Source organism: Ascaphus truei, chromosome 2, assembly GCF_040206685.1.
Source record: "Ascaphus truei isolate aAscTru1 chromosome 2, aAscTru1.hap1, whole genome shotgun sequence".
In the NCBI taxonomy this organism is placed as follows: domain Eukaryota; kingdom Metazoa; phylum Chordata; class Amphibia; order Anura; family Ascaphidae; genus Ascaphus; species Ascaphus truei.
The window spans coordinates 75,737,454-75,756,664 of NC_134484.1; positions in this window are offsets into that span (position 1 = coordinate 75,737,454).

Below are 19,211 nucleotides of genomic sequence, written 5' to 3' on the forward strand. Positions count from 1 at the left end.
AGTAATTATCTCACAAGTCAGCTACATCAACTGCTAAAGTTAATCGAAGCACAGTCACCTCCAGTCTTAGGGTTTCCCTTAGGGTTTCCGCTAGCTAACGGTTGGATTTTCCATTTCTATCATTCTACCTTTCTCTTGACAATTGGTGCTAAGGCCTTTAAGAAACCAAAGCAAGAAAATATAAATTTTATGCACCATTCTTTATAATACAATTACTGACATATCAATGAGTTAAAGCAGCAATCCTCCCTAAATAACCATGCTTTTTTTGTCAGGATTGAACTGAGGGGTCCTGCTGAGCTGTAATGGGCTATTGTTTTAATCTGGAAACACCCCGGTTGAAGCTGTTTTTTGTATCTCGTTGAGAGAGAGTTAAACACAGTGACAACGCTGGTAAGAATCTTATGAACCAAGGGTTACCAGAGCTTAAAATAGTACAGTTCTGCACCGAGGGACCCATTGGTAACCATCCTAAATTAATGGGGGGTAAAAAAAGGTTAGGGGGCGAGGGTTGTGCTTTAAGAATTGTCATTTGATATAAAGATTTCAGTTTATTGAGTTGAATGTAATTGCATGAATATAAGTCAATTTATAATCTACTTTTATCAGATCGGTCAGGATATTCAGATTATGTAGACATTTCTGCCCAGCAAGCATCACTAATTCATCATACTGTATGTAGATTACTTGCAGTGCCAAGATCTACAGAGAAAGAGAGAATATCAGACATCGCAATTAAACCAAAGAGGAACACTGATGAGCTGCTAATGCAGAGAATGAAAGCATGAAGTTCCCTAGATGCAAAATGTGGACCCTAATATAAAACATACCTGTTTTTGATTGATATAAACATTTTTCAAAGGCTTTTTTTAAAATATTTGATAAGATGTGGATGACTCTTGTTAAATAATAGCTGATGTACATACACTGTATCAGTATTTTATAATTGCTTATAGTGCACCACCTTTATATATAGTTAGTAATAACATACTAAATTTGACTTAAGCGGGGTTCATTTTGGATATACTATATCAAGTGTTCCTAAACTTGGCACCTGCTGAAGATAGGCTTCATCCTAATTATTAATTATGCTATTTGCTATTCATTCTCTCTCTCTCTCTCTCTCTCTCTCTCGTTAATTTATTAAGTTAGAATTTATATTGGAAAGCTGCAATGATAAGAAATTAAATACAGCCAGGTGTATACATGTTTTAAACCTTGTATGTTTAATGTCTGCTGAGTTGAATAGTATTTTGTCTTGAGATTGAATTAAAAGGTTAATTTAACTCATTCATGGAGGGCAACCCAATCCCCCCATCAATGACGCAGGCCAACATAGCCATAATCCACAAAGAGGGTAGGGACCCATTTCTCTGTGGGAGTTACCGACCAATCTCTCTACTAAACAACGATCTTAAGCTTTACAGCAAAATCCTGGCAAATAGACTGAATCCGATATTACCGAGATTAATACACAACGACCAGGTGGGGTTTGTCTCAGGCAGACAAGCCTCAGATAACACCCGCAAAATTATCAATATCGTTGATCATGCCCACCTCACAGCTACCAAAGCGGTTTTGTTAAGCTTAGATGCAGAGAAGGTGTTCGACAGAATCGATTGGTTATTTCTTGACAAAACAATGCAGAAATTCGGCTTCAAAGAGTAATACCTAGAGGGGGTCCGAGCGCTATACCGCAGCCCAACTGCGGTGGTGAAACTCCCGGGCGGATCCGCTAAGAAATTCAGTATAACAAATGGAACAAGACAGGGTTGCCCCCTATCTCCCCTCCTGTTCGCCTTAACAATTGAACCTTTGGCGTCTAGAATACGAGACAACATAAACATACAGGGGGTACAGATTGGCGGAAAAAACTATAAAGTCTCCTTATTCGCAGATGATGTTACCCTAACGTTAACACAACCCCAGATCTCTCTCCCCAATCTCCACAAGGAATTAAGAGAATTTGGTCAAATATCAGGTTATAAAATCAATAGTGACAAATCAGAAGCCCTCAACCTAAATTTATAGGAGCCAGAGATGCACACATTGAAACAAAATGTAATTATAAGTGGAGCCCTTCATATATCAAATACCTGGGAGTACATGTATCAAAGAACTACGTCTCTCTCTACCAAAAAAACTACTCAAACCTCTTTAAGAAATTTAAAAAAGACCTGGATAATTTGGAAAACTACCAGATCTCATGGATCGGGAGGATGATCTCAGTAAAAATGAATATACTCCCTAGATTATTATACTTCTTCCAGACACTCCCGATCCATATTCCTGGCTCTGAACTAAAAACTATCCAGAATAAAAAATTTCAATTTTTCTGGCAAGGGAAGAGACCCAGGGTATCTAGGTCGGTTCTTATGGCGCCCAGGACAAAAGGAGGATTGAGGGTCCCAGACATAGCTAAATATTATCAGGCACCCCAATTAAGACAGCGGTCATGTGGAACTCGGACCCAGACCAACTCTGTTGGCTAGCAATTGAATTTCAATACTCCAGAATGCCTTCTCTGCCAGCTTATCTTTGGTGCGGTGACAGGGGCACTGATATGGCGCCTAAATTCGAACTGGGTGCGATGAGACACACTTGGGATATATGGACAAAAACTAAAATTGAATACAAGCTCTCCTCCCTCAGTTCCCAGCTAACCCCACTATTCAACAATCCAAAATTCCCTCCAGGATACGAGACTAAACAATTTGACATATTCAAATCATTGGGGGTCAGAGTGATCGCGGATCTGCTGAGCGACGGACAGTTCCTGAGTCTCCAAGAATTACGCACCAAATTGAAGGTACCTCACCTAGATATATTCAAATTTCTCCAAATTCGACACTTCTTACAAAAAATGGCCCCAACGTTGAAATTTCCCCCTCCCACAAAATTCGAGAAACTGTGCCAGGACGGAGCACATCAAAAAAGTCTAATAACGCAAATATATGCTGGCATGGAGAATCCGGCTAATCCAACCGCACACGACTATATGCTCAAGTGGGCAGCGGAATTGAACATAGTTATAGACCGGGAGGACTGGGAAGACATATGGGACGCGACCTCAGGAACATCCATATGTACCACGGTGAAGAAGAATGTTTACAAAATAATGTATCACTGGTATCTTACCCCAGTGAGACTAAAGCAAATCTACCCTCTGGCATCGGATCTATGCTGGAGAGGCTGTGGACATAGAGGGGACATGGCCCATATCTGGTGGCTATGTCCAGAGATTCAAAAATACTGGCTTATAATACAAGATTTAATAAAAGAGATAACAGGTCCCACAATCCCTATGGATTCACTGACCTTCATACTGGGCAGACCGATAGAGGAGATCGATCGCCCAGTATGGAAATTAATCTCCTTTATTCTGACAGCAGCAAGATGCTTGGTAGCATACTCCTGGAAGAAGACAGCGCCCCCCACAAAGCACCAGGTGAAAAATAGACTCAATGAGGTAATGAGGATGGAAAAACTTACGGCTTTTCTAAAACGATCTACCGAAGGGTTTTATAAAATCTGGGAACCCTGGATAATTCACTAGAAAGACTCAGAATAGAATCCCTTGAACCATAACAGAAACAGGGATGACCACTCCCTCCCCCTCTCCTTCTCCTCCCCTCCCAAACCCCCCCCCCCCTCTCTCTCACCATACTTTTTCTCTCTTTCTCCACACCTCATGGACCATAAAGTGGCCCTGAGTGTGCTTTCTCCCCCCCCCCCCCTATACCGAACAAGGAAAACCTATTTGTATTAGGCCAGAAATGTAATGTAACCCAATGTATGTATAAATGAATATGCCTAATAAAAACTGTTTGGAAAAAAAAAGGTTAATTAAATAGATAGCTAGCTAGTAAGACAATACAATGGAGATAGGTTTTAAAAGATTAAGAACATAGGATTAACTATAGTTAATTAGTGACAGAACAAATTGTGTTTTCTACATCAAAGTAAATTAAGGAATATTGGTTTAAACATTGATAATTGACTAAGAACTTTTTGAGCTAAGAGTGAGAAAAACAGGTATTGAGAAAAAGGTATAAAGATTGCATTTTAGTTGATAGAATTCAGAATCATTGAACATCACCAAGCTATGAACAACTAAAGATTATCAACTCTATTCTAGTAGATTTGACAACATCTCATCAAGGATTTTGAGCAGCTATCGCAAAATATTTGCTACGTAGCTATTCAGAAAGCCTTGATGAGTTGGATAAATGGTGCGGGGAAGGCATTTTGTCGCGATTTCTGTTTCCTGGCCAAACACATCGCATGGGCGCTGCTTAAATCTAAATAGCGAGATTTTGATACATTTCAGATATTTTATTTGCTCCGATGAGATAATCGAAGCTCTGAAATAGCGAGTTTATCATAGATTTGTATCGCCAGCCCAATGGATCTGAGAGCAGGATGTAGAATTTTTTTTTAAATTTTACTGCATTGGACTAAAGCCCGAAGTCTCCGGACCTGATACACATTAATATCAGCTTCAGAGACCCCCAGCATAAATCTGATGCAATACAAATACATTTAAAGGCAGCTTTATACCTTAGCGGCAAACCACTAAGGCAATGAAGGGGTTAATTGGCAGTACCTGGTTTATTGTGAGTAGTGGGGGTGGGTGAATGTGGTATTTGGCCCATAGTGGGTGTTTAGGCCTTGCAGGGGGTTGAGAGAGGAGTTAACCTATTCACTCCCTTAGCAATTAATACAGCTACGGTAATTAAGGGGTTAACCCCTCCCGCTACCAACCCGGTAGGCATAAACACCCACCACAGGCCAAATACCACCATCACCCACCCGCTACCAACAATAAACATTAAAACATAATACAAACACAATACTAGACAATACTGCACCGACACACTTTATTCGAGCAAATACCCGGTATGTACCTGGCAGATACCTGGAATGCGCCGCTCCTCACCTCTGACAAGCCCCGTTGCATTTGCCTTCCCAGCCTGGGTTCATGCCTGGCTGATGGGCGGCTGATCTGTTAAATGATAATGATTAGAATTTAATAGGCTGCAATGCTTCGCGTGTCTACCAGATGGCATAAATTCATGAATTGTAATGCAGTATATATATATATACTGTGCAGTATTGCAGCCAGCTGGAATAAAATGCTTCAATCCCTGCCTGGAAAATAATGCAATGCACTCGGGCAGAAAACAGTCACAAACCTCAATACACCCGGGTATACCCGAATTCGTGGGACTAGCCGAGCTCGAATAAAGTGTGTCGCCAGTGTACACCCATTCATTGCCAGTCTGGTTACCTATGCTCTCAATGGGAGCAAAGATAACCCCAATGGCAAGGAATGGGCACCCCCTCTAACTGCAACAACCATAACATTACAGTACAATAATGGACAACATTTATATTATCCAGATATGGATAATAGTGTACTGCTGCGGCCGAGTTTATTCGAGCATTTGCCAGTTCTCGGCCGCAGCAGTAACCTGGCGCGTGCCGGAGGGTGCCGGGCGCGCGCCGAAGCAGCGGAAGAGTGCCCTCCTATCGGGGCGCTCTCCCTCCCGCTGCCATGTCCGCCGGGAACCCCGGAACCCCCTGCCGCCGTCCCCCACATCGCGGGACACCAGGGCTCCCTCGGGGAGCCCTGGACGCGCGTGCAGGGGGCGCTGGCACCCGATGACGCGTGACCGCGCATCGGTGACGCGCGGCACGCCGAGGGAGTGGGGCTAGCAAGCCGGGGCATTCCCGGCTTGCGGAACTAGCCCTGCTTGAATAAATCGTGTCGGTAGTGTATTTGCCCATTCAAAATAAAACATTATCCAGCCAGCATAAAGTAAATAAAACTTCTACTTACCCCTGCCAGGATGAAGACTGTCCTCATCACCATCCTCCGTGTCCATGTCCTCCGAGGGCAGCAAAAGACCAACAAAAATACAATCTAATGGCCCGAACCCCTTAATCCCCTTCATGGTTAGTAACTGCTATAGTAATTAAGGCGTTATCCCCCCTCGCCCGCTACCGACCCATGCGGCTTAACCACCCAAAAATCAAAACAATTTATTCCAAACAATAAACAGAAATTGAAAAAAAACAGCTAATAGAAAACAAGCATTTGCCAAAAAATGCTTTGGCTGTCACTGTATTTATATGTAAATGGACACAGATTAATATATTATCAGTCAATGGGCAATCACAAACATAAAAATAAATAAATACAATCAAAAAACCTGAAAAAAGACATTTACATACATTCAATATTTTACTTACCTTTAGAAGTCTTCACCCTCCAACTCCCGGCATATCTGGAAGCTCTCGACATGCGACGTTATCACCCGCAATCCTATGCCATCCTCCTTGAAGAACAGCATCAGGTAAAAAAAATCTTCTTTCTTTGATCTTTTTTTACTATCTTCTATCTTCATCTGTGATTATTTTCTTCTTTTAATTAATCTTTTTTCTTCATCTGTCAATCCAAAACCCCATGGTAAATCCACAACGGATGTTGTCTCGTCATCTTCTTGAGCTAAAATGAGATGGAACAGGCCTTATATTGGGCCTGTGATGTCACATTTTAGTGTCAGATGGTACTGCGCCAATCCGATTGGATGCTGTATCATGTGCCCGCCTCATTTTATTTTAAGGATGTGCCATTATCTTCAAGGGAGGTACGTCACATCCTTAAAACCACATGGCTATATCACATAGTATTACAGCCAATGGGATTGAAGACACTGTGCCATGTGATAAGTCACATTAGTTTAAAAGGATGTGATATCACTTTAAGGGTGATAGGGTGGGTGGTTAGGCCTCCCGTATGTGTAGCTGGAGATGGGGTTAACCCCTTAATTACTATAGCGGTTATTAACGAGTTATGGGCCATTAGATATTTTTTTCTTGTATTCTTGCTGGCAACGGAGGACATGGACCTGCAGCATGCTGACGAGGATGTCCTTCATGATGGCAGGGGTAAGTTGAACGTTTAATTTACTTTATTTATGCTGGCTGTTAATGTTTGATTATATAATCATATTGTCTGAATTTTACATGTGGATAGCAGCTTCATCATGAAGTTGAAATGCCTCCTTAACTAAAATGTTTATTTCACTTGCATATACTTATAGACCTCCTTTGGAAGTCATTGATGAGCATTCACAAAAGTTTGGAAAAGGGTTAGATACTGTTTTTTTTTACAATGGTTCTCTCATAATCCCTTTGTATATAAGATTTAGGTATGCCCTGTAACCCATGGTATCACTACTGAGTAGAGTAGGAAGGATTGTAGCTAAATCAGATGTCTGGAAATCCATGTATATTTTAACTTGTTCTATCACAATGAAAACTGTACTTGTCTTTACTAGCCCCATAAAAAAAAGGAGGAAGTGTCACTCTATAATGTATAACTCTGGTGGTCAAGGACTGATCTCTGTTAAGGCTGGCTTGTGCAACATTGCTCTGCAGAGTTATGATGTTCTCTGATTCACGAATGTTTCCCTACAAGGATTTAATGTATCACGTTCACTTTTACTGGAAGTATCAAGTGTCATAAACAGTCCTTATGACTTTGTGAGTAAATAGTTAATCCATTCACCCATCACCACTCTGTGAGGATCCGCCATTCTGGCGGATAGAGACCGTTTCCTCACCTGGAAACACCTGCTGCCATGGACACCCAGGATGCGCAGTCTCATGGCCCCATTACTTGCATGCGTGCGGACCTTGCGCTGCATGTCTGCCTGACCGCGGGCTCCACCTCCGCTCCGGCGCGCGGTGAGTGCGCTCATCCAGCCTCCCCTCTGACTCACGCCCCAGTCTCCGCCCCCGTCCTGGTGACAGACAGGACCGGCGTGGGAGTGACTTGCGCTCCGGTCTCTGCCCCCTGACCTCAGTGACGCACGCGGCTCGGTGCGCGCTCAGCCCCGCCTCCATTCCCGATCAGGCTGCATCATAGGGCACACCAGCATCCTATAGCATTCGGTTTCCTGGTTCCGCCCTGGCTCTTCATTGGAGGATCTCCCTATATATACCCTCTTGCTCCAAACACTCGTTGCTGAGCATAGTCTTATGTGACGCTGTGTCTTGCTACATCCTGTTCCTGTATCTTCTGCCTTGCCTTGTTTGCCTTGCCTGTTGATCCTGCCGCTGCCTGACCCTGCTACATACCTTGTACTCCGCACCTCTCTACTCCTGATCCGGATATATACCTACCTTCCTCCAGTCTCCAATTCGGAACCTGGCAACGCACCCTGACGATCCGCTACTCTCCAATCCTGAACATGGCTACGTACCCCGACGATCAGATACTCTCCAATTCTGAACTTGGCTTCGTACCCCGACGATCCGCTACTCTCCAATCCTGATCTGGCAAGTACCCTCTACTACTCTCACATCTATACTCCTGACCTGGTATGCACGACCAATCTACATACTAGGCGCGCCCGCATGGCTGTGGGTTGGTGTTTCTCAATTCCCTACCTCAGCACCGTGGTCGTGCTTCGTTTGTGGTGAGCTACGTGTTACAGTATGCTCAGCCACACAAACTTTGACCCTGCTGAGGTAGGAAGAGTCCTGAGCACACACGCAAGCTACCTTTCCAGTATTGAGGAAAAATTAGTGGTTAGTGATCAAAGCATGCAGTCCCTTCAGGAGAACTTCAGGTATCTCACCCGTTCTCTCAAAGAGCCTCGCTCCCCTCTTGCCCCTGCTGTCCTTGAGTCTGCCACTATGCCCTCTTCACACATCTCCCAAGAACCCCTGTTACCTGCTCCTAATCGCTATGGGGGTGACCCCCACGAGTGCCGGGGATTTCTTAACCAGTGCTTTATTTAATTCGAAATGAATCCATCCCGCTTCACAGCACCCCGCGCCAAAGTGGCATATATTGTTTCTCTTCTCATAGAAAACGCTCTTGCCTGGGCCTCTCCCATCTGGGAATGAAGATCCGACCTCACTCAGGATATCGGATCCTTCACCAGAGAGTTCCGGAAGGTGTTCGATACACCCGGCCGTAAGGTATCTGCTGCCTCTGCACTATTCCATGTCTCTCAATGGAATCATCCTATTGCTAGATACGTACTTTAATTTAGGCAAAGGCTGCAGAGACAGATTGGAATGACGAAGCCCTGTCTGCAGCCTTCTGGCAGGAGCTATCCGAAGCCTTAAAGTATGAGCTGGCAACCTACGATCGTCCCACCGATTTGGAAGAACTAATCGCCGTTTGCATCAAGGTGGATTATTGCCTTCAAGAAAGGAAATCAGAGAGGGTTCATCATCGTGTCACTCCATCTCGGATCATTCCCAGTCAGGTGAGCCAATCTGAGATTATGCTCCGGGATATGTCCGAACCTATGCAATTGGGGGGTACTAGTCTTCCAAATCTGAGAAGCAACGACACAAGAATGCCGGTTTATTTCTCTACTGCGGTGCATCTGGACATTTTACTTACTTCAGTCCCCAAAAGTCGCAAAGTTCCCATGAGACCTGGGAGAGTCTCATTGGGAACGCTTTCTCTTTCCGCTATTTCCACTGACAACCCTTCTCGCATTCTTCTCCCCATCACTCTCTTTGGGGAGGGCTTCCAAGTCTCTACACTTGCTTTCCTCGATTCAGGTTCTGGGGGAAACTTCATAGATCAAGCATTCGCAGAACGCCATCTGATTCCTATCAGGCGTAGAAGAAGTCCCATTGCTCTTGAAGCCATTGACGGAAGACCTCTTCAGCCGGCTTTTATCTCACTGGAGATGGAGGTACTTCATCTCAAAATTGAGAATAAACACCTGGAAAAGATTCAACTCAACATTATTCACACACCATCCATTAGCGTGATCCTCGGCCTTCCCTGGTTACAGATTCATAACCCCCGGGTGGACTTGCTCAAGAAAGAAACCATTCAATGGAGCTCTTTCTGCACTAAGAACTGCATCATTGAAGCGAGTAGTATTGGGGGTACCACCGTGTCCGAAGAGAAGGAAATGGTACAATTGCCAGAGGAGTATGCCGAGTTCCGGGACGTGTTTGATAAGGTCAAATCTGAGGTTCTTCCTCCTCATCATCCATTCGATTATCCCATTGATCTGCTTCCAGGTACTACGCCACCCAGGGGAACCTCTTACCCGTTGTCTATGCCCGAAACCAAGGCAATGAAGGAATATATTGCAGAGAATTTACAGAAAGGATTTATACGTAAATCCACCTCTCCTGCGGGCGCTGTTTTTTTCTTCGTGAAGAAGGACGGAGCCTTACTCCCTTGCATTGACTACCGGGGACTCAACAAAATTACCGTGAAAAATCATTATCCTGTTCCCCTCATTTCTTAACTTTTCGATCGATAACAAGGAGCTAATATTTTCTCTAAATTGGATCTAAGAGGTGCCTACAATCTTGTCAGGATCCTTTAGGGTGACGAATGGAAAACTGCTTTCAACACCAGAGATGGACATTCTGAGTACCTGGTCTTGCCTTTTGGTCTGTGCAAAGCCCCAGCCGTCTTTCAAGATTTCGTCAATGAAGTTTTTAGGGATCTTCTCAACTCCTTTGTAATCATCTATCTTGATGACATCCTAATCTTTTCTAAATCCAAACAGGAACACGTTAATCATGTTAAACAAGTGCTCCTTTGCTTATGTAAGAACAGACTCTTTGCCAAACTCGAGAAATATCATTTTCATATCTCAGTGTTGGCTCATTGTGACCTTGGGCAAGTCATTTTACAGTATTTATAGATCCCAGAGAAGTTTACAGGAAATTATATTAGTAAATAAATATTTTAGAGTATTTAAATAAACAAGCTGTCCTTCCGTACTATTACGAGCCATCTTTTAAAACCTTTCTTTACATTAAATAGTTCACAGTCAGTTGTGTCGGAGATATATGTTTGCCTATTAGCAATAATTTATCTATTGCTAATCTGAATGCTGACACACCCAATCCATTAGCAGTAGATTAGAAGGAGTCAGTCTACTGTAGTGGGGTTGAAAGCTTGGAAAAAACAAATCCAAGTAGGTTCTCTCTCAGTTTAGAACTTTATTACTGCACTAAAAGCACAGGGTACCATCACCGCCTAAACAATAGTAACATTTTCAGTAGAGTTTAGTCCTTGATCTGTTATTTTACTGTTTCCGTCTCTATCAGGGCTCAACCAAAAAACATTACCCATCCTGACCTTGAGTCACCAAGCTAAAATAGAATATCGAACATAGTGTGTCAGCTGTTTTACAACTAGTGTATAAATAAATAATAATGAGTTAATAGCTATCACTACAATAATAAGTACAAATATAGAGATATATACATATAATATGGTGTGTGCCCTTTTACCTCTCCTATCCACAAGTTGTACCTGGCGATGTTGTCTTTTGTTAAAAAAGGCTCCAACTCTTGCTCCCAGTACAATCAGTGCCTTAATTCTTCCGAGTACAAATTCAGGAATTAGTGTGAGGTCAGCTTAAGAGTGGACTATTTTTAAGCCAGCTGTTTATTTTCATGGTTGGTGGAAACAGTTAGCTGGCATTCACACTAAACTGGGAGGTATAGTGCACAAAACATAGGACCGCTAATGCAGTTTTGCAGTTGATTTTATGCCCCTTATGCGGAGACCTAGTGCAGGACCCAGTCTACTTTTTTTCACATTCACCATCGTTTAGCTGCTCCGGTGAAAGTTGTCCAGATTTAGAAACTTTTAAACAGCTGTATATAGATCTGAGTTCCTGCATTTCTATAGGACCGTTCTGCCTGTCAATCATTTTCCTATATCGTTTATGCTGTAGCCAATCCTCAATATCCCTTTCTTTCACTTATTTCCAATAAATTATCTCTTTTTCTCTTCTCCTTTTCATATCTTCTTTCCTGATAGAAGAAAGCTATCAAATCAAATTAAATAAGCTTTGTTGGCATGACAGGAAAATATTTCAGTATTGGCAAAGAAAGAATAAAAGGGGGGGGGTATAATGTTTACACAATACATTGCTAGAAGTTACATACAGGAATGTGAGGTTTAGTGGGCGTCTCTCAGCCTCTTGAAGTCGGCACGCCTCACTTCAGAGTATTTTGAGCAGCGCAGTAGGAAATGTACAGTTTCTATTATTTTCCCTCTCTGCGGCAGATCCAAAAAGTTCAGTTAGTTACTTAATGAGACGTTAACTTCAGCTAACATCTCGTTAAGCGCTAATGGGAACCTTCAAAGCTCACTAGTGGCACGTTAAGTGCTGTTCCCAGACATAACGACCACTTGCATTACTATAACATGCGTTAATGCTAATGATATGCAAAAGAGGTGGTCTCTCTAATAATGCATAAATCTGCAGTGCTCCGTTATATTTAGCGCAGTGATTTAATATTGTGTTGGTTAAGTCATCAGAAAAGAACGAACTAGATAGTAAAATAATGATGAGGGGTAGGTGCACGAAGGGATTGCAATGGAGAAAGGAGAAGAAGTGCTGTCGACAGATGATCTCCTAAAGAGGAGAGAAGTCAGGGAGGCCCCAATAACATGCCCTCATACAGCTCAAAAGACGATGATATTAATCTAATCGATAGTAGGTAGGCTAGATGACAGGTAGTACCTAGTAAATAATATCGTGACACCTGTGGTGGTACAATCTGCTGTACTGACTAGGTGGGAGGATGGTCCATATAATTTGATATTTGACTGTGAGCCCTAGTCGACTAGAGACGAGGCAGAGGTCCCCAATATTGAAATGATTATATGAATCATAGTAGTCCTAGTAAATCGTAGTTAAAAATAATATTTAATTACAACATGCATGTAAAAGGAATAGGGACCAAAAAACGTAAATAAATGGTGTGCAGATACATTACTGTGTAAGACCACTACATGCAATACTTAGTGGCTGCTCAACTGCAGGGTGAGTATCTAAGACACCAGGTGCCTGATGGAGGTGAACCTACAAGAGACCTGACAGTAGTCAGAGGAAGAATGGGGGAGACTGTGTAATACTGTCGTAAAACAGGTGCAGTCTTCAAAAATTGAGGGGGAGCAAGGGAGGGGATAGTGTAGTAGAGACAAATGAGCAAATCCAAAACTATGGCTATGTTCTTCCTTATCATGGAAATCAGAGAGTAACCTGGAGGATTGGTACCTCAGTGGGAGAGAGAGTAGGAAACCATAGCGCAGATCAATTTGTAAAAATTTGTATTTGTATGCAGGCTTCACATATTTCCTCAGATGATGTTTCATTGCATGACACACCAATGCTATGGGGTACTAATTGGGGAATCTGCATATATAGAGACATAAACATTAGGGTTATTGCAAAGCATAAAACAAGCACACACAACAACTCAGTACAGCACAGTTAATAAAATACAGCTCAAAACAGTTGCAGTACTTACTCTGGCGGTGTTCGGACCAAGTTGATTCCACTGTCCTTAATAAATGTAACAGATGCACTGTGTTTTGGGTCATTATCTTGGATACACATTTTTTCCCAGAAGGCCATAGTGGAGATTCTTTCAAGGCTGACTGAGGTCTCATAAGAATATGTAACATACCCAAACGTTTCTCCACTACAATCGATGCACCAGCTTTGTCAACTCTTTTAATCTTGTTAACATGCCTGATCATGGGAAACACTCTGTAATAATAAGAATAAATTAATTAGAAGCAGAACATAATGTAATTTCCATGCATATTGCTTGACATCATCATAATTATTTCTTTTTTGAGTAAAAACATGCCCCCACTTAAGGGGACATCACAATACTTTACAGTTAAACAAATTAAAATATATACAATTGTATTGTTAGTCAGGGAAAGCCAGAAGGAAGAGGTAAGTTTTACACCGGGCCTGAAACTTTGTTAAAGTAGTTATACACCTGAGCTCTGAGGCTGCGCACAAGATGGCCCGCCAACCCAGCGTAGGGTGCATGTTACCATTGGCATGGAGAGGTGGACCCCCTCTGAGCACCTGAGATCATAGTAAGTATGCATCTGTGGCTTCAAAAGAGACTGCAGATAGGCAGCCCCTTAACCCTGCATGGTTTAAAGGGTCATTACTGCTAATTTGAACAAAACCTGGTAGATCATTGGAAGTTAGTGCAGATCACGAAAGATGGTAGTGATAAGCTCAAAGTGAGAAACACATCTCAGCATCCAAGCTGCAGCATTCTGCACAAGCTGGATCCTCCAAATCAGGCACACCAGTCATCTTGTGCTAAATTGGTGTGAAAACAGCACTAGTGTCACAAATAATGCAATGCAATTAATACAATTAATACAGTGCAATTAAACTGACCGATGAGTTGAAGTCCAATAAGTTGCCTAAAAAGTAACGTTGGCAGTCTGACAACCAGTTGGACTGACTGCAAAAAAACAGAACTTTCTGGCGCTTGGACAACAGAGTAAATAAAATTCCTTTCAGGAGTGTCTTAATTCCTTGGAATCAGCTGCAGATCTTGATACCTCAAGAGATAGGAGACAAGAAAACATAGAACATGCTACCATAGTGTATTATCCTTTGGATATAATGATAGCTAATGATCAGGGATAACGACTGAGGATACTGAATAGAATAACATTTAATAATAATCCCAATGGAATCAATAAAATATTTTAGAACACAATCTAACATACACTTATAAAATTCTACATATATATGCTTGATCTTCAATCCATATAACAATATATAATACACACAATTATGAAACTTCTTTCCTCCATTGAGTGGAAGAATTGGAATCCTACTTATAAAATGTAACTAGGACAGAAGCCTTAGTTAGTGGTGTTTCACTAGTGCTCCAGGTTCAGGATCTATCCATGGAGTTAATCTGGGTTCAAATCACCTACCTCTCTTTATCAAGTGTCGCCTTATGGTGAGTTATATCCTGCTCTAAGCAGAGAACACAAACCAAGAATGTTGCACTTGAAAAAGCCTCGGCCACACCCTCACATATTAAGATATGGAGGGTATTGTGAGATTATTATTTATAAAGAAAGGGTACTCAGAGTTTGTATAAGAAAAGGTTTATCCTTTATTGTATTACAACAATATTCAGAAATATCAGAAATATCAGAACAAGCTTCTTATAAGCCAATGGCTAACAGTTACAGTATGTTACCAATCCATTCCTAACTATGCAGAGATTATAACTAGATATGCATTGTCAATACTCACAAACCAAAAGATATTACGTCAGGCCAGCCAGTCCCAGTCTCATCTGTGTGACTTCACACTTAAGTTCGGTTCTCTTTCTCTCTCTCTCTGATCTAACATGGAGTCGGGCCAACCTAATATAGAGTGTATTAGTTGCTGCGTACGTGTGTCACGTGTCATGTGTCCATACTCTGTGGTTTGTGACGTATGATGTTTACGAGTCAGAAATTATAGTTAGTGACGTATGATGTTTACGATCTTAGGACGTACATTTAGTAACTTATGATATTTCATAAGTTCCCGTTCAAACCACAGCGTGTTTACCGTTATAAGTTCCCCTTTTTATGTCTTTGTAACCTGTCCTAATATCCTGCCACTTCTGAGCAAAACAAGCTATTATTTCTAAGACAAGAAAAACCAGGATTTTAACAATATACTCTAAGCTATACTAGGCCTTACTATGATACTACGTATATAAGTACCTGTGACCTGTATTCATTATGCGTTATATGCCAGAAAATACCTGTAATCCATAACAGAGTTTTAAGGTAGATTGTGTGCCAAATGGACCTTACAATCTATATTTTTTTTGTGACTGTGGCACAGGGAGATTAAGTGACTTGCCCAAGGTCACAAGGAGCCGACACACGGAATTGAACCAGGCTCTCCTGCTTCAAACTCAGTGACAGTCAGTGTCTTTACTCACTGAGCCACTCCTTCTCCCTATGTGCTCTATTGTGCCTGTGCTTTCCTGCAATAACAAAGTTGGCATTTGGCAGGTGAGAAGCCAAGAGCAGCTTACATTGTGTATGTGATCTAAAAAGAGCAAGGCAAAATATATTAAATAACACATTAACAATAGAATACATTTATAGTCAACTAATATACATGTATATAGATATCTACGTCATGAGTGAGGATACTATGGGACCATATTCAATCATCTACGCCATCAATCCTTGGACAGGACATTTAAACCACACATGTAAAAAGACAGTTTAAAATCCTCTGCATTAACAGCTTGACTCTTTAGAATCTATGTGAGTATCTAACTATATCAACATCTACTTCTCTCTTCCTTAAATTCCCCCCTTTCTGCTGTCTTCCGATTACAAAACTTTAAGTATGTCTCCCCTCTTTCTTCAAACCATAGCACTGCTCTACCCCTTCCTATTCATTATCTCTTGTCAGTTTCTGAATGTTCTGTATCACATTTGCTGGAATATCTTCTTTCCTATGTCTGTACCACTTTCTCAAGCACATTCTCACAACCATCAAATCCCACCCACTTGATATTGTAACGAATTTCTAATTAGGAATTACAACAGCATGGCCTCACACCCTTTCCAAATATACTGGTGTTTTATACTAATCCTCTTGGACATAAAATATAAACCATAACAAATATAAATGAACGCTCTCTGTAAATCTTCCAACATATCACCTACACTGTAAACACTTGGTGAAAGTGTTAACGACCTTATCCATGTTAAGCGTTTTATTAAATCCCATATGTGAATGTAAAGTTTGCTAATCTGTTAACCGCTCTATATAGAGTATGGTTGGGGATAACTAAAATATTTAGAAATGCATATATACATGCATGATGTATTATGGACTGCTGTTTGGTACAATGAAAAGTAAAGAATGACATTACATATCTACATAGATCAATGTAAAAATTATGCATCTTGTGTTACAGTTGCCTTTGTGCCACCCTTTGGCTTTTGATAAATGCTTTCTACATCTAAAATGGATGTCTAAGTATTAATACAGAGATGCTGGTGAGATAATGGAAAATTATAGAATGCACAAACAGTGTGAAAAGTCACAGATGATTGAAATGAGTCATTTTTGTATTCTCTATGGAGATGTTGAATGTTCTTTTGAACATTGACTGTACCGTGACTGTAACAATAGAATAAAACCAGAAATAAGCAAAATATAAGGGGCAATAACTTACAAATTGCTCAGTTACCGTACATCAATAAGCCACTGTGAGTGATTTTATTTATTATAGGCTGTAAAATGTTTATTGTACATTTTACAATGCTAACTGCTCAACATGTGATTTAATAAGAAATCACGCCAGATACTTTCTGCTCCCCCAATGTACTACAATATAGTTTACAGCGTTCCAAGTTAAGAATGAAATATCCCATATTTTTTTTTAAATGCTTAAACAGAGGAGTCAGTTTGGGCTCATAAGTATAGGCTATTACATTATTTAGCATCTGATATAAAAAAGATCCCAACTCAGCTAAAGTACTGTAAAGTGAAAGAAACATTAAAACAAAACATGAAAATGTAAGTGAATATGCTCTCTAAGCTCTTTCAATCAAATATATAAATGTTCTCCATGTCACATGAATTGTTGTTAACAGCAATAAATATATGCCAATCAGAATGAATGTTAAACAAAAGTCATTCGAAAAGAAATTAGTTCGATCCTGTTTATTTAATATTTTGTTATGGTTTATCAGAAAATGAAGGGTGTACTGTACAGTAAATCTATAGTTCTCAGAGTTAAAAGTCAAGGCCCTTTATTGAGACATAAAACATATAAAAGAAATGAGCGCAAGAAAAACCAAAATCAATGTGATAATAATAACTTTATGTATTCAATTAAAAAATGTGTTTACAGCACATGAAGTAAACAAGGCTGTCTTGAAAAACGGCACATTCCCACATCACCCCTTCTTAAGAATGTAATAATATACCTCAGTATGTGAAACTATCCTCTCCAAACCGGTCCCGGTAGGAGGCTATGATGTCTATCCATGATAATTTAGCTGGGCTAGCAGTGGAGCTCAAGCTGTACGCCGACTACTTAGTAAGTGAAGGGGGAATGTCGGGATTCCAGCCACATCCTGTGTCTGACGTCACGCATCCCGCAGGGACTCCAGGATACCTCAACGTGTTTCGTCTTTGGCAACACTTCCTCGGGGGGTGTCGTTGAGACATTTCTTCAGTACAGAACTATTGAAAACCTAATTTTACACACAATATATGTGATTTGACTGTGCCAATTCAAGAATCATGTTTAGCTCTCCTTCATATACATATGAAGTCCATTTTACTTTTTTCGTCATTGTGGTGTGCTGTAGCCCAGCTTTCCCTGTAAACCACAGTCCAATCATTGCAATTTGCAATCACATGACGTGGGAGATTTAAACATTGCAGGGGGATATCAGCACTCCGTACTGGGACCTAAACTCAGAAGAAGGGGGCCCCAGGACTGAAATCAATGCAGTCCAGCTCCGAAGACCCCCTGCTCCCATACACAAGTATTAAAATATAACTAAAAACAGTTTCATTACTTTAGCGACTAACCGCTAAGGCAATGAAGGGGTTAAACCTGAGTACCTGGTTTGTTGGGGGTACACGGGGTGGATGAAGGGGAAGTTGCCCCTTCTTGGGTGGTTAGGTCTGCTAAGAAGGTTGCAGGAGGAGTTAACCACCCGAGAGGCCTAACCACCCACCCTTGGAGCAACTACCCCCATCCCCCAATCCCTCTACCCTCAAGAGCCATTCAAATGCAACAACCCTACTCTACACATCCTCTACTCCCAACATCCCCCTTCAACACGTATAGTACAATAATGGGCAAATTTACTATTACAAACTAATCACCACTAACCCCTTAATCACCTTAGCGGTTAGTAACTGCTATAAACATTAAGGGGTTAAGCCCCCCTCACCCACTACCCACCCAGGACAACTAACCACCCTCCCCAGGGCAACTACCCTCTACCTATTGATTGGAACAGTGGTACACCGTGCCCATATAATATGGACATGATTTACCACTGTGGTAGTCAATGGGCAACCTAAAAAAAAACAAGCACCAAAAATACACAACAGTAAAAAAAATGCACCAACAATACACAACAATTAAATAAAACAAGCACCAAAAATACATAGCAATTAAATAAAAACAAGAACCAAAAATACAAAACATAATGAAATAAAACAAGCATTTGCCAAAAAAATCATTGCTTGTCACTGTGTTTATCTATAGCCTGAAATGGGCATAGATAAACATATTGGCAGTCAATTGTTAACCTAAGAAAAATACACAATTAAATAAAATACAATCTATGTTTTTCTTACCAT